General features: G+C 34.2%; 1 protein-coding gene across 15 annotated transcripts in view; it reads right to left on the bottom strand.

The window, feature by feature from the left end:
• The window catches only part of Lingo2 (leucine rich repeat and Ig domain containing 2), a 1,224,968-nt gene that overhangs the window by 670,151 nt on the left and 540,033 nt on the right, over positions 1–14,784 (bottom strand). The window lies entirely within an intron of this gene.

The following is a 14,784-nucleotide window of genomic DNA, read 5'->3' as shown; positions in this document are numbered from 1 at the left end:
ACACCCAGGGAAAATTGTGGCAAAGTGTAAACTCCAAGATGTTTGGGCAGACCCACTCCTTTGGCAGTGCTGGCTGCAGCCCTTATGGCCTCTCTCTTTACCTGGCTTTGCTTACTTCCTGGGGTTCTGCTCATATATTCAACAGTCTTGGATGTTGAATGTTTTGCTGCTCCAATTCTTGGAGCTCCAATTCTTGGCTGCTCCAATTTCCTGGGGTCTCTACTATCCTTTCAGCTTCACTTTTACACTTTCATGCACTGACTTCTCAGGGACACACTGCTTGGCCTCCCAAGCTTCTTCTGAAATCTAGGTGGAAGCCTCCTTGATGCCACTGCCTCTGCATTCTGTGTGCCCATAAAACCAGTACCACACCTAGATAATGACAATGTCTGCCACCATGTCCTGATTTTCACTGAAATTTCTAATTCATTGACATTGTCCCTCTGCTAGCTGGTTTGTTCACTTTACTCAGGTGTACTCAATGAGTTTCTTCTGAGTAATCTCAAAAAACAAGCACACACATACCAAGTATCACATAAACATATTTTATAAATAACAGTTATGTTTTTCCTGCCCATTGTCACTGTCACTGTCTTATTCTCTGAGTTTGGAGAAGGTAAAAAGAGCAATCTCCTCTTTCTTTTGGCATACCAGACCATTTCAGTGGCTCCACTAATATGAGATATATTTGAGAATCATGGTTGATAAAGAAGAGGAACTCTCTGACTTTGGCTTTGTTAAATAAAAATTGTCTTAAACTAAGCCCCTGTACTGGCCCTCAACAGATCAGGATAAAAATCAAAATGGAGTCATTCATACTAAAGTTCTAGTCACCACTCTGTTAATCTGAACTTTAGAAAACAGAGAGATAACAATCAAATTTTGCAAAGATGCTAGTTTCAATAGGCAGCAACCTCCTGCCTAAATTCTTACAGAAAAAGGTAAACTGAAGTAAACTAAAGTTAACTAACAGATTATTTTGTTACTGTTTTGTCTCCTTATCTTCACTTTACAAGGAAAATAATTTGGCAATAATCCAATTTTTTGTTGTTATTGTTGTTGTTTTTGTTGTTTCATGCTTTCTTTAACTCTTTTCTGCTTATAAAACCACCTGGATTCTGTTCAGCTCAATTAAACACTTACTTATTTACCATGTGTTCATAAAGAATAAAGTGATAACTTCAATATCCTCCTTGTCTTGGCCACTTTCCTGTTGCAGGGACAAAATAAATGACACCTACAACTTAAAAGAGGACAGGTATATTTTTTGGCTGAAAGTTATAGTCCATGGTCAACAGGCTCCAAGGCAGAGAAATGCCATGCCAGAGGGACATAGAGGAGGAAAGCTGCATGATCCAACTTGTTCGTGCAGGGTGTAGTGTTACAGTATTTTTAGAGCAGGGTGGGTAGTTTAATAGGCATAGAAATCGTCAGACTCTCTCTGACAGACTGTACTGATTTTTACGCTTCTCTATCATTCTCACCGTCAAAAAGGCAAGAAAAGAAGTCAGCAAGTATGCTCTACGGAAGTAGGGACTAGGCTCACCAGAGCTCCCTGATGAGTTGTCCAACTCCTAAGTTTCCACCCAAGACTTTCTGATTCAAAGTTGTACCTAGAGGGAGGTATCACTCCAATTATAATTTCTCTCTCCCTGCCCCCCCTTCCTCCCTCCCTCCCTCCCTTCCTTCTCTTTCTCTCTTTTTTTGTGCTTTTGGGAATTGAATGAAGGGGTGTCATGCAGAGCTACATTCACAGCCCACTTTATTTTTCTGAGACAGGACTTCACTAAGTTGCTAAGTTGCCAGTTGCCCAAGCTGGGCTCCAGTTTGTGATCCTCCTGCCTCAGCTTCTCAGAGCACTAAAATTACAGCAGTGTACATCATGCCAGGCTGATAGCTTCCATAAGTATACTATTATATTACATTTCAGTAAAACTTATAATTTTCAAATGCATTTCCTATTATTTTATATTTCTACTCTAAAATTTGAAATGACCTACATTTCTACCGTTTCCAAAGCAAATTTATATATTACATGGTTCTGATGAGATCCCACTGTGTATTTCTTGATTCTGAAGAATTAATTTCTACACAGCCGTATGTATTCAGCTCCTCCAATCTCTGAAAATTCACATTTCCTTACCATATTGTTCTATTCTCTTGGATCATAATGTATTACTTAACTTTCCTATTTATTTCTGTTAAAATTCAATATTGCAATGCTAACTAATCCCTCCACAATCATCTAATTCTCAACCCGATTTTTAAAAATTTTAAATAAATTATCTTTGGACTTCATCACAGAACTTTCTTCCTAAAATAGCATATATGGTAATAATTTATACATATGTCCTTTTACTCTACTACTTTACAAGCATGGTTTATCTTTGTATATTATTACACTTTTCTCTTCCCATGCCCTACAATAGTCATTAGTATTTAAGATGTATGTGATTAACAATAATTTATTGAACTGTGTTAAATCAATGTATTTTCATAAACTATTACTTTTTAAATTTTTTCTTCCTTTATAACACAACAACTATTGAACTGCTATTTCCAAAAGATTTAAAAATATTACCAAAATGAAGTTTGATACTGCTTACGATGAATTTATTTAAGTTTTTTTGTTTCTTTTTGACAGCTTCCACAAATCTAGCCTAAGGCTTTCACTACTCCTGAGACTCATAGAAAAGCAGACCCTACAGGAATAGATGCAGATTCCTGAATTTCTAATCTATGCAAGTTCACACTATCTAATTGATGGGCTGTTACTCTCAAATGATGAGTGGGAAAAACTCCCAAACTTGCACTGCTTAACTTCTCACAGATGTAGGAGAATTAGGGAATACAAATTGTTTCTGGTTCTTTAGCAGTGAGTCTGCTACTACTTCCTACTGATGTAGTAAGGCATGTTCTGAAATTCCTAGGGAAAAAAAAAAGATGTAGTTCCTCAAGTAAATTGAAGACATCAATTTATGAGAGAAGGAATAAAGAGGAAAACTTAAACTGAGATTCATTTTAATTTACTTGCAAAATTTTTGATAAGGAACAACAGTATGTTAGAATGAAGGGCAAAAGCCTCACAGAGATACACCGTATTGGAGCATTAGGTTTAGGATATATATTGAATCTAGGAGAAATAGATGGTAATTTAACTGATATGAAGTATACAGCTAAAACTCAAGATAAAACATTACAATATGTACAGTTTAAAATCAACCAGAAAATTACTTAAACAATGTTATGAAAGAGTGTAATTATTTTTAAAAATATATTTAGTAACAATTCTTTGGGATATGAATTAGTGTACTATTAACAATAACACCAACAAAACCCCAAATCCCAATGCCCTAAAAAAGAAGTTTATTTCTTATTTGTTCTACATTCCATGTGAGAATCCCATGGGGGAGTTTTTACGCATTACTAGTGTTTCCAGGCCAGTGAAGGCTCTTGAGCTTGTGACTAAAATAGCTACAGCAAGGGTCAACTTCAATCACGTTGGCAAAGAAAGACAACATTGGAAGATCTTACAGTTGCATGCTTAGACTTGGCTATGACTCATCCAATTGTACTAAGATCCCAATGATCATAATAGCTACATATCCAAAATCAACAGTAAGAGGATGAAGTATATTCCTCTCTTGTGCTGTAAAGGAGAGGGAAACTGAAAAAATGAGAGGAGACATCTCTACCACAGGGCATGATTCAAGTGACCCATATAAAAACACCAACATCCTGGTTCAACATTTACTGTTTCATGACTTATTTCCTTTTTAAATATGACTTGCCAGGAAAGGATGTGACACTGAGAAAAAATAAACTCAAGAAAACCAGCATACTACAAATAAGACAGTCAAATACCAAAATATCTTCATGTCCACACTTTCATAATGAATAATTACAGCTGAAATAGGGCCAATATCCAGTGTTGGGCTTTTTTTTTTTTTTAAACTAATCCCTTTTCTCCCTGTGATTCCATCAGACCACAACACATACCTACTGGATCAACTTTCAGCTAGACACATACTAAAGGAAAAAAAAAGAAATATTTGCTGTAGGGAAAATGTTACCAATCTCCCACCTTTTACAAAAGGGCAAAGAAAAACTAAACAGTGTAACCAAGGTTATGAAACTAGATGAATGTTGAATTGACTTTCTAACTTTACTCTTAACCTTCTTCAATAGAGATTTAGGTTACTGTTATACAAAATAGGTTAAGATGCAATAGCAGTTTGAACAAAAAAAATTAAGCATAAAAGAATGATAGTCATAATTCTAATTGAGAGGTGGAAGAATTAAGAAAGAAAGAAAGAAAGAAAGAAAGAAAGAAAGAAAGATAGAAAGAAAGAAAGCCTTTTGAAACAGAGTAGCTTGAGCCAAATCTTCCTGATGGGAGGGGTAATGAAGTAAAGAGTGGAGGGAATTAGAAGCACAGTGATGGAAGAACACAGTTAAGTCAGGATGTGTGAGGCAGTGTGATCAGAGTGACAGAAACATCAGGAGCTAGGATAAAAAGCAGACTGGAGACAGACTGCAGGTTTTATTCCCCTACCCACAAGGAGATGTAAACAGGGCATTATTCTAGAATAACTCATATCTATCACTAGAGAAAGCATTGAAGGGATAAACCCCTTCAATAATGAATTGAAAGCTGCATATTTTATACAATTTTGGCATTTCTGGTTCTCAGTACAATATGTTTATAAATGTCCACTGTACATGAATGATTTCTAGGAGTATATGTGAGGTTTAGAGTTTATTCTTTGAATAAATCAGAAAAAAACTACCAGAAGTCTAAAGATAAGCCATACAAAGAATCTTCTAGACTGAATTTGCCAATAAGAACACAGAACATTAACAATAACAGCAATCATATTTTAAATATCATCTACTGCTAAACATAACAGGAAAACTACCAAACATGAAGGGTCCTTGACCAGTATTTTAGAGAAGTCCATGCATTATAAAGCGCTATTAAAACAATAATAATACCAATCAATTCATGGAAACCAAAAAGGTTATGTCAATATACACTGCCAATTACACTTGATAAGTTCATGTTTCTCATTCCCACATTAAATAGCATGAATAATTTGAGTGCTTTGCTATTCAATATGTATACAGTGTTTTATCTTTTACTTGATTACCAGGAAAGGGTTTTTCCAATATATGTTCAGAAATTGCCCTTATATGGATTATTTTAAGATAAATCATGTCTAATATATTTGCTTAGGACAAGAAAAAACCTTTGAACTAAGATTATTTGTACAAAAATGTATGGGTCATGGAAATGATTTCCCCAAAGCCCTTTTATGTACAGAGAAAGTAAGCAAAAGCAATTCTTGTTTAATTAATGTATGGCCTATCTAGAACATTTATTTTAGAATTTAGATTTTGAAACTGACACTGTAGAGGAATATTGTCCCTGGTGGAATAATTGTGAATATGGTATTTATTTTATTTTCCTAGATATTTAAAGTGTGATATGATAAAAAGTGAATGAGATTGATTAGATATCAGACCTAAATTTGTCTCAACTTCATTCCTATGTTAGAAATAAGTTGGGCCGGGGGATTTAGCTCAGTGATTCTGCCGCCTGCCTTGCAAGCTCAAGGTCCCGAGTTTGATCCCCAGTACCATGAAAAATAAAAAAAAAAAAGAAGAAAAAGAAATAAGTTGAATTTCTTCAAGTTTCAGTTTCTTCATTTTGGGAAGCAAGTGAATGATTTCCATATTCCCTTCTAAACTCATCTCCCATGCCTTGGAGATCCAACAGTAATATAAAGGTTTACAATTTCTTCATGACTTTTTGGGAGGAAATCCTCTTCCTGGAAGCAATACACAAATATTAGGTGTACAAGTTCTGGAGACAGACTTTTTACTTACAGCTTTACCATGATTAGCTCTCTACTCAGTAAAAAGGGGAAAATAAAAACATCTAATCATGAAACACTGAGGAGATTAAATGGTATCTCTAAGTAGTGATCCAACTTACTGAGTTATTATTAGAAGAGTGTTTGAAACATACTATAAACTCTTTCCATGATGCTTAAGATAATTTAAGGAACCAAAATATATAAATAATTACAGGGCAGTACATTCCAATTTTAATAAATAAGTAGCAACAACAATGACAAATTAAAATACCCAGAAGTATGAGAAACAGGAAATAATTTAGAGCATTGGTTGTAAAAGTAAGTGTCAATGTAGGAAACATTGATTTAGTCTCTGGAAGTTGGTGGAATAGATATCCTAAATGACCCTCATGCTGAAGACTACCTAAAATTTAAAAGAAATATTGAAGACAACCTAAAATTTAGATGAAATATTACAACATAAAATGAAATGCATGTTTGAATGCCTTAATGATCTAGCAAGAAAATGAAAAATACTCTAAAGTAAGTAGGTTAAGGTTCCATAAATAATAGCATATTCCCACAATCATAAAGTGCAATATTGAGTAAAAATGATAAAAAGACAGGATTTCTAAGGCATCATCTTAACAAAGAAAAAAAAATTTTTAAGTAAACCTAAACACATGATTAAAATTAATATTACTGTTAATAAGAAAAGTAGATATTACGGCACTTCTTGTATGACACAATGAGAATATTGTCAATAAAATATTCCTAAGAAAATGCATAACTGAATCTAGTCATGAGAAAACATCAGAACTATCCAAACTGAAAGGCAATCTACAGAATAAATGGTTTACACTCTTTGGAAAGGTCAATGTCATGAATCACAAAGAAAAACTAAGATTAAAGAGCAGTAAAGAGATATGTTATTCCTTACTTTATATTACTCTAAAGGACATTATTGGGGCAAGGAGCAAAATTTAAATATGTTCATAGTTTTAAAATATGTCCACAAATCTTTCATGCACCTCCCTTAGACAGGCAGAGGCTAATTCTCCTTTGCTTAGAGTGTGAGCTGTGCTTAGCAACATGTTTCTAACATACTGAAGATGGTAGAAATACAGAAGGTTATTATTTATTTTTCTTACCTACTTGCTCTGCTAGGAACTTGTTATAAAAGTAAAGAGACTAAATCCTTAGTCACATACAAAACTCAAAATAATGGCTGACTCTGGCAGAGAGAAAGCCAGTGTGATTCAAACAGGGGACAGTTCTAAAAATTTAAACTTATATACCCCACAATGAATATACGTAGGCAAATATTTTAAAACCATCATGAAAGGACAAACATAATAAATAAAATCAGAACAGAAGTTAGCTCTGACTGAGAAGACAAGGAAAAGGGATTGGATTAGGAGAAAACACAAGTCAATTGAAGCTATGTTAATTTTCCCCTTTATACTAGACAGTGAATATAACATTATGAATTGTATACTTTTATTCATATTTTATCATGTATTTAAAATGAAGGAGGGCTGGGGATTTATCTCAGTGGTTCTGCCGCCTGCCTCACAAGCACAAGGACCCGAGTCTGATCCCCGGTACCGAAAAAAAAAAAAGAAAGAAAAAAGGAATATAAAAAAATGAATGGTTTTGGGTACATGGAGCATGTCTTATGTCACTATTTTGATCCTTTTGTGCCTTTTGTGCTGCCATAGTGAGCAGAGCTGTTTGTGACTGGGAAATCAGCCTGTGCCGTGAACAGTACAAAAACTAAACATGGCTGGGTTGAGATAACCATCAAGTTCTGAAAGGCAAGTAAGTCTGGTAGACCGTACAATATCCTAATTCCTCACTCTCCCCTTTCTTTACTCACTCTCTTTTTAGTGTTACTTTGCAGCTTTCTAATTTAAAAAGTGGAGTCCATTTATCCACCTTATGTGTCCGGACTGGCCCTGTGATCTGCTTTGGTCAGGAGAATACAGAGAAACCAATGAACAGCATGTTCCAACTTTGGCCTTGAGAAGTCTTAAATGCCTCTATTCTTTGTTGTAAAACCTTGTCATCCAGTATGTGAATGTGACCAAGGTAATTTATTGTATTAGGAGAGACAAATGGCCCAGTCATTTGTGTTGCCTCAGATAGAAAAAGATAAATAAGCAAGGTTTTTCATGACTAGCTGGTCCTGGCCTACCCACAGCTACCCTCACATGCATGAACAAGGTCAGGTAAAATCATTAAGCCTGGGATCACAAAAATTGCCCACTGTAGCACAAACCTATGAGAAATAATCAAATTATTACTGTATTAAACAGAAAAATTGTGGGACTGTTTGTTCCTAAGCCAAAAATATCATGCAATCATTAAAACAGGTATTATTAATAAATAACCAATTTTAGAATTCTACAAGTACTATTTCTTGCCTTTATATGCTTATTTTTTCCTGAAAGTCCTCATTAGCACATATTTAAAAGGTTATGGTTTTATAATCCCGTGATACACTTAGATGCCATTAATATTTCTATTATATGTAAAATGTCTCCATTTTGAAGAAATTGAGATGAAGTTTTCAAAAATGATCAAACCAAAGAAGATAGATTGAAAATTAATTTTTTCGAAAGCCAAATGAAATGAAGTTTCTAAAAGATAAAACAGAAAACATCAAGGGAAAATGGACAGACAGGAAACTGAAATATGATGATTTTCCTTCTTTTAATTTGTGTCACTGTGAAAATCTTGCTGCACTGTGGAGCCAGCGTATTCATGAGAACAAGAAAGCAGGGGCGGCAGAAGGTATTTTTAACAAAGTCATCAAGGCACTCATGAGGATGCCACATTTTTCATGAACAAGCAGCATATCTTAGTACTTTGCTGTAACACCACACACAGTATAATGGAAGTGACACCTTTAGAATACTGATTCTCCCACAGGGAACTCCACCGTGAACTAGGAAAAGATCACAGGCCTTGACAACTGATTGGTGAATTAATCAGATGTTGAACTCTGCTAATGCTATTGTAAATCAAATGTGGAGCACACACTCAGAGCCATAAAGAGATTCCAAGGATGCTAGGTGTCACACAACAGTAGGGAAAAATGTAATCAAAATCCAGAGGGAGGCCCGGTGCAAATAGCTTTACCAGAGACCTGCTGAGATTAATCTTACTTATCTCCCTTTCTGAGAGGAAAATTTAGACTGGGTGGCAAAATTATTTAGTATCCAAGTGAAAGGCATTGATGACTTTTTATTATTCTCTCTAAAGTTTGCTTGAAATATTTGCTTGAAAAGTTTGCTTTAAAAAGTTCATATTCACTATCTTTTTACCCATCGCTAAAGCTACTGGTCCTCATATAACATCTCAAGTGATGGGAGACTCTGAAGAAAACACAAAAAGGACCATTTTTGGTTTTGCTTTGATCACCTCACTAGCATCGTTGTCGACAAAATCTCCAAAAGTATTCTTTTACTGTCAGCCTTTGTTGCTAAATACATCTTGAAATGCAAGAAAATGTATTTATCTGTTGTGTGATCTTAGGTGAATCACTTAATCTTTCATCCCTCAATTTCTTTATCTGCAAAATAGAGATAAGAGCAATACGCATGTCCTATAGCTACACTGAGGATTTATTACATAAATATTTTAAAACTGTGCAAAACAATGCCTAGCACAAGAGTTATAAAAGTTTTCGCATGAATATTAATAGAAAAAAAGATGCTCTGCTATTTTGATTTAAATTTCTAATTGTTTACAAAGACTTTGAGCTCCAACATTCTGAATGGGCAAAAGTGTCTTTACCTTGGCAAAACTCAGCTTTCACAAAAATGAAGAACAAACATATTAACAAAGATTCATATGTCAACTGTAAGAGTGACTTACATTTTTAATAAATGACTTACATTTTTCTCCTATGCTGTGACCACGAAAATATGGAGGTAAATATAGGTCTGGAATTATGTCTATCATTTTTTGACAGGCAAAAAATATTTCTTAAATTCATCTTAAGAATCTTTTCTGGTAACAAACAGACCATACAGGATGTAACCTGTTGAGGTACAGCTGAATTTTGAGTCTCTGTATGCTCTATGGGAATGGCATGAAGCAAATTCAAACCCAATTAAATGCAACTCAACTCTTACCATGTGCAAAGTTTCTGGAGAAACTATGAAGAATATGTAAAATAAAACTGTAATATGCTCCGCCTATTCAGATATCTAAAATATCATTAATGATATTTTAACTTCTTTCAAAATATTAACTGCTGGAAGTACAAATGAGCATAAAGAACACTTGAAACATTTTAAATTTTATTTTAAATTTTAGCTCCTCTATCTTCCCTGTCTACAATGCAATGTAGACAATTGCTATATCATGAAACAATCAAGCATGGTGCTCACAGAACGCATCAGGATGAATACATGGTTGAAAGAGAGACAAAATTGGACCAACATTGCTTAAAGAATCAACTTGGGAACATAAATGATAAGTGAAAAGAGAAGGGCAGTATTTAAGCTCCTATTAAGAACAATGAGCTAGCTATGGTGGTGAACGCCTACAATACCAGCATCTGGAAGCTTAAGAAGGAAGTTATCAAGTTTGAGCCCAACCTGGTCAACAAGCTAGTAAGCGAGACCCTGTCTCAAATTAAAAACTAAAAATAAAAAGTGCTGACGATGCAGTACAGTGCAAAGGCTCCACAAAAATGAAAAAGAAAAGGAAAAAATGTAATGAAAATGTTATCAATAGGCACTCTGAGATACTAGGTAAATAGAAGTCAAAACAAATATATTGAGAGAGCATATATGTTATGGTTTATTCTTAAAACTATTTGGAAAGGCTTACTAATTTTTTTTATGTGCTGGATAAAAATAAGAAAAATAAGAAGGGAAAAAAATTTTGAATAGTTGCAATAATGATAGAGATTAAGTTAGTATCTACTAGAAATCCTATAAGAATAGATGCACCTTGAAACTATAATGTTAAGTGAAATAAATCAGACACACAATCTTAAATATCACATGGTTTTTCTTATATGAGAAGCACAAAATATAAATATAGGCCAAATTATAGATAGCTAATAGGAAATAGGGAGATAGGTCTCTTGCAGAAGAGAAGGGAACGAAGAGATGGAGGGAGAAGAGGGGAAGGAGATGACTAAAAGTACTAAGACATGTTATACGCCTGTACTGACTTCCCACAAGGAATGCAATCATTACGTACTGCAAACATGTACCAATAAAAATTTAAAAAATGAGTCACAAGTTGTGACTACACCTGTATGCCAGCACTCCAGGAGGCTGAGGCTGGAGGATCACAAATTCAAGCCCAGCCTGGACAACTTAGACTTAGCAAGACTCTTTCTCAAAATAAAAAATAAAAAAGGACTTAGGAGATAGCTCAGTGAAAAGCCCTGGGTTCATTTCTTAATATCAGTGAAAAAACAGAATGTATGCCAATATACTGTGATTATCTCGCCTAGTCTTCACAACACCACCATATATAACATAAGCACTAAGTTGACCAATGTGGTGGCAACCTGACCACTTCATGGATTCCAGCCCAGTTATGTTTCACTACCACGAATACCATATTGTTTACACATCAAGCATGTACAACAGATTTGGTTCTGAGTTTCCTAGTACCCTCCACAAACATACAAAGAAATCTACTGCATGATCCATTAGAATCATTAATTAAAAATCTAGGCATTGCCAGAAGTTCTATTTGAGGGCTAAGAGGAGGAAAATAAGTCCCATGGACTCCTTAATGCAGAAGTTTATGAAGGAGGAAGAAAACTACACCATGAAAAGCATCAGTACGGTGAATGGAATCATGGATTTCTAGCATCTTTAACACAAATCAATTAAAGTGATGGCACTGATTCAAACTTTGCTTTAGTGAAAGCACTGGTACAGAACAAACACAGAGATTTTAATAGTCTTGATTATTCATTGATAAAATTTAAGCTATGGAGATGAATGAAAGTGATTCATACAATTTGAGCAATTGTACTTCAATCCTCTATCTTACAGCTATCTTGCTGATTAATACTGGCTGGCAGAAGTTATATATATTCTGTGATGAGTACAAGACCACAGATATTTGTGTTTCTAAGAAAGGACATAGACGTTTTAAAATATGCACAATATTGGAACCTCTCAGAAGCTGAAATGCTTTACCAGAACACAGACCAGAAGAAATTATATATAATAAATATTATATATAATAGATATACCTCTCTCTATTATATAACTATATCTATATATTATATATCTATGATATGTGATATACACATGTATATATATATATGGTCAAAATTTTCCTCAGAGAGAAAAAACTATGCTTCTATCTAATACATGAACAGAGTGTAATTAAAAAGCCATCATCTTATCCTAATCATAACCCTAAATCATTAAAAATAATAAAGGAACCATAAAATATTTAACTTTGTGCTGCAAAATTTATTTCCATGTTGCTCAATAATTGTTGAACTCTATTTGTCATTGAAATGGCAAAGCATAGTTTACTTGAGATTATGCTTTCTCATCATCATTCATTATGCCTCATTCATGATGCCTCAGTGGCGTCATAAGAGCAGTGTTTTTATTCTTTTTCCACAGGCTTATAAGCTATACCTAAAGATCCCAAGTAAATTGCAAAAGTGACGTATCCTGTGAATGGGGGCCTGAGATGATGACACTGGGCCTGGGATTATAAACCCTGAAATATTGTGCTTCACTTTCAGCAATTTATATCAGATAGAGAAATTAATGATTTTTGGAGCTGGAAAGAATCGCGAGATCATTTTATTTTTCCTCCTTATTTTACAGATGAATTCAAGCACAGTAAACAGTTGACTTTAAGTTCATATGCTAGTAAGTGATATAATTAAAATAGAACAACTCCAGTATTTTTTCTTTATAAAATTTCTTTACATAAAGATCATCTTAAAGTAAAGAAACATGGAACATAATAAACTATCACTTAGTAGCAAGCAAAATAATCTAATAATGTTTGGAAAGGCTACTTCTCTGCATAAATGACCATCATGGAATGACAGAATAATGAAACGTGGAATATTTTCTCTTCCAACACTGGCTGACAACTGAATCCCCTGTGAAAAGCTGGCTAAACACATCAAGTAACATTGCTAGAGTTATGAGTCTCCATCCTTTATGGACTAACCCAACTGTTTGGGGAAAACTTCTCATTTTCATGGATTTTTCTTTTTTATTTAAATAAAATCCATATGATATGATTTTTAAAAAAATGTCCATACTGATCACATTATACTCAAATATTCTAGAGCCTCCCTCAGAGATATCTGTAAAGTCTACCTCCCCAGAATCTGACATCACTAAAAATATTTAGAGAGTTTTTATCAGCTCAAACCCTTAGAATCTTGTCTTCTTCAACTAAGGCAAACCTAATTATTTGAAATCTTCAAATTCTGTCATTATCATGTCTGTTCTGGATATGTATTACTGGGCTTACTAAAGGTGATTCTTCAAGATGTGGAAAGAGCTCTCCGTTTTGTGGATGTGGTTCTATTCAGAGTACTGACTTATTTTACCATCCCTTCTCTGCTACGTCTGCCATCCACTTTCTGACTAGGCTTTGGTAATCACGTTGGAGAAAATTACCTTCTAAACTTGAACCATAAAATGTCTCTAATATGTTCATCATATTGCTATATCTAAAGTAATATTATGGATAAAAATAATCTGGAAAGCTTTTAAATGGATAAAATAATTCTTAAAACACTGCCAAAGGTTTTGAAGTAATAAAGATCTCTTTTTTTCTTCATGGAAGACTAGTGATAAAAAAAACTAGGTAAATACTTCACTAGCTAGCAAAGCAAAGTTGAGGTCTTCTTTGTCATTTAGATGAAAAGTTGACTGGGTAAGTCAGTGTTACAGAAAGAAAGCACTAAAAATGATTGTAATTGTCAGAAAAAGAAACAGAGAATATAGGATGTATCCTTTCATCCCACTTATGTTACAAGCTTTAACCTTTTGGTTTTTTGGGGGGATTTTTGGTACTGGGCATCGAACTCGGGTCCTTGTGCTTGCGCAGCAGGCAGCAAAACCACTGAGCTAAATCCCCGGCTAAACTTTTGTTAAAATGGAAGTTCTCCCTGGAGAAAAATTTTGCATATGGATTTGCTATTTTTTAAATCCCTTCAGAATCAAATAAAATACTAATTTTCAAAATAACCTCTAATTATTCAATAAATTAATAATGCATGTTTCACTATTAGCTGATAAAAATATCTTCCTCACTATAAGCTATCAAGCTACAGCTGAAAAACACCCAAGTTCTTTGGGCTTACAATGGGAAATAGACTGTAGGACTTTGCATACATTCAAGCAGAAAAACGAGGTTAATTTATCAGGATTACTTAACTGACTAAAGAACTATGAAAAGTATTCTAAGATATAGTCAAAGAAGCAATTACATTTCACAGTGTCTTCAAATCATTTCAAATTTATCATATTTTAAGTGCCATTACATATTCTTTTTATTGGAAGTGCCCTGTAAGTGATAGTTTTGTGCTGTGCAAATTAGCAGTTTTCCTTAATTCTCTTCATGTGACAGTCAATTTTTTCCTATTATTTCTTCCAAGTTAACATAATAGCAACCCTTGCAAAATGTGAGCCACGTGCCTCATTGTGCAGTTCAAGATTTAAATTTTATCATTCATGCTTTCATTTTAAATGTGATCAATTTGGTGCATTTTACATGTAATTTTCCACTTATTACTCCTGGAGATTAATTTTTCTTTTCATTTATCTGTGCATGGACAGTTACAGTTTCCCTTGTATCCCAACATCTTGTCCTAGACTGATGTGTTTGTGTTTGTGTTTGTGTATGTGTATATTTGTCCTGTGAATGTAGGTAGGCCATTTCTCTATATGTCATT

The sequence above is a fragment of the Heterocephalus glaber genome, unplaced genomic scaffold (assembly GCF_053883595.1).
Source record: "Heterocephalus glaber isolate CG9 unplaced genomic scaffold, H.glaber_assembly_v1.0 deba00001481, whole genome shotgun sequence".
Lineage (NCBI taxonomy): Eukaryota > Metazoa > Chordata > Mammalia > Rodentia > Bathyergidae > Heterocephalus > Heterocephalus glaber.
This window is presented reverse-complemented; position numbering and strand designations above follow the sequence as displayed.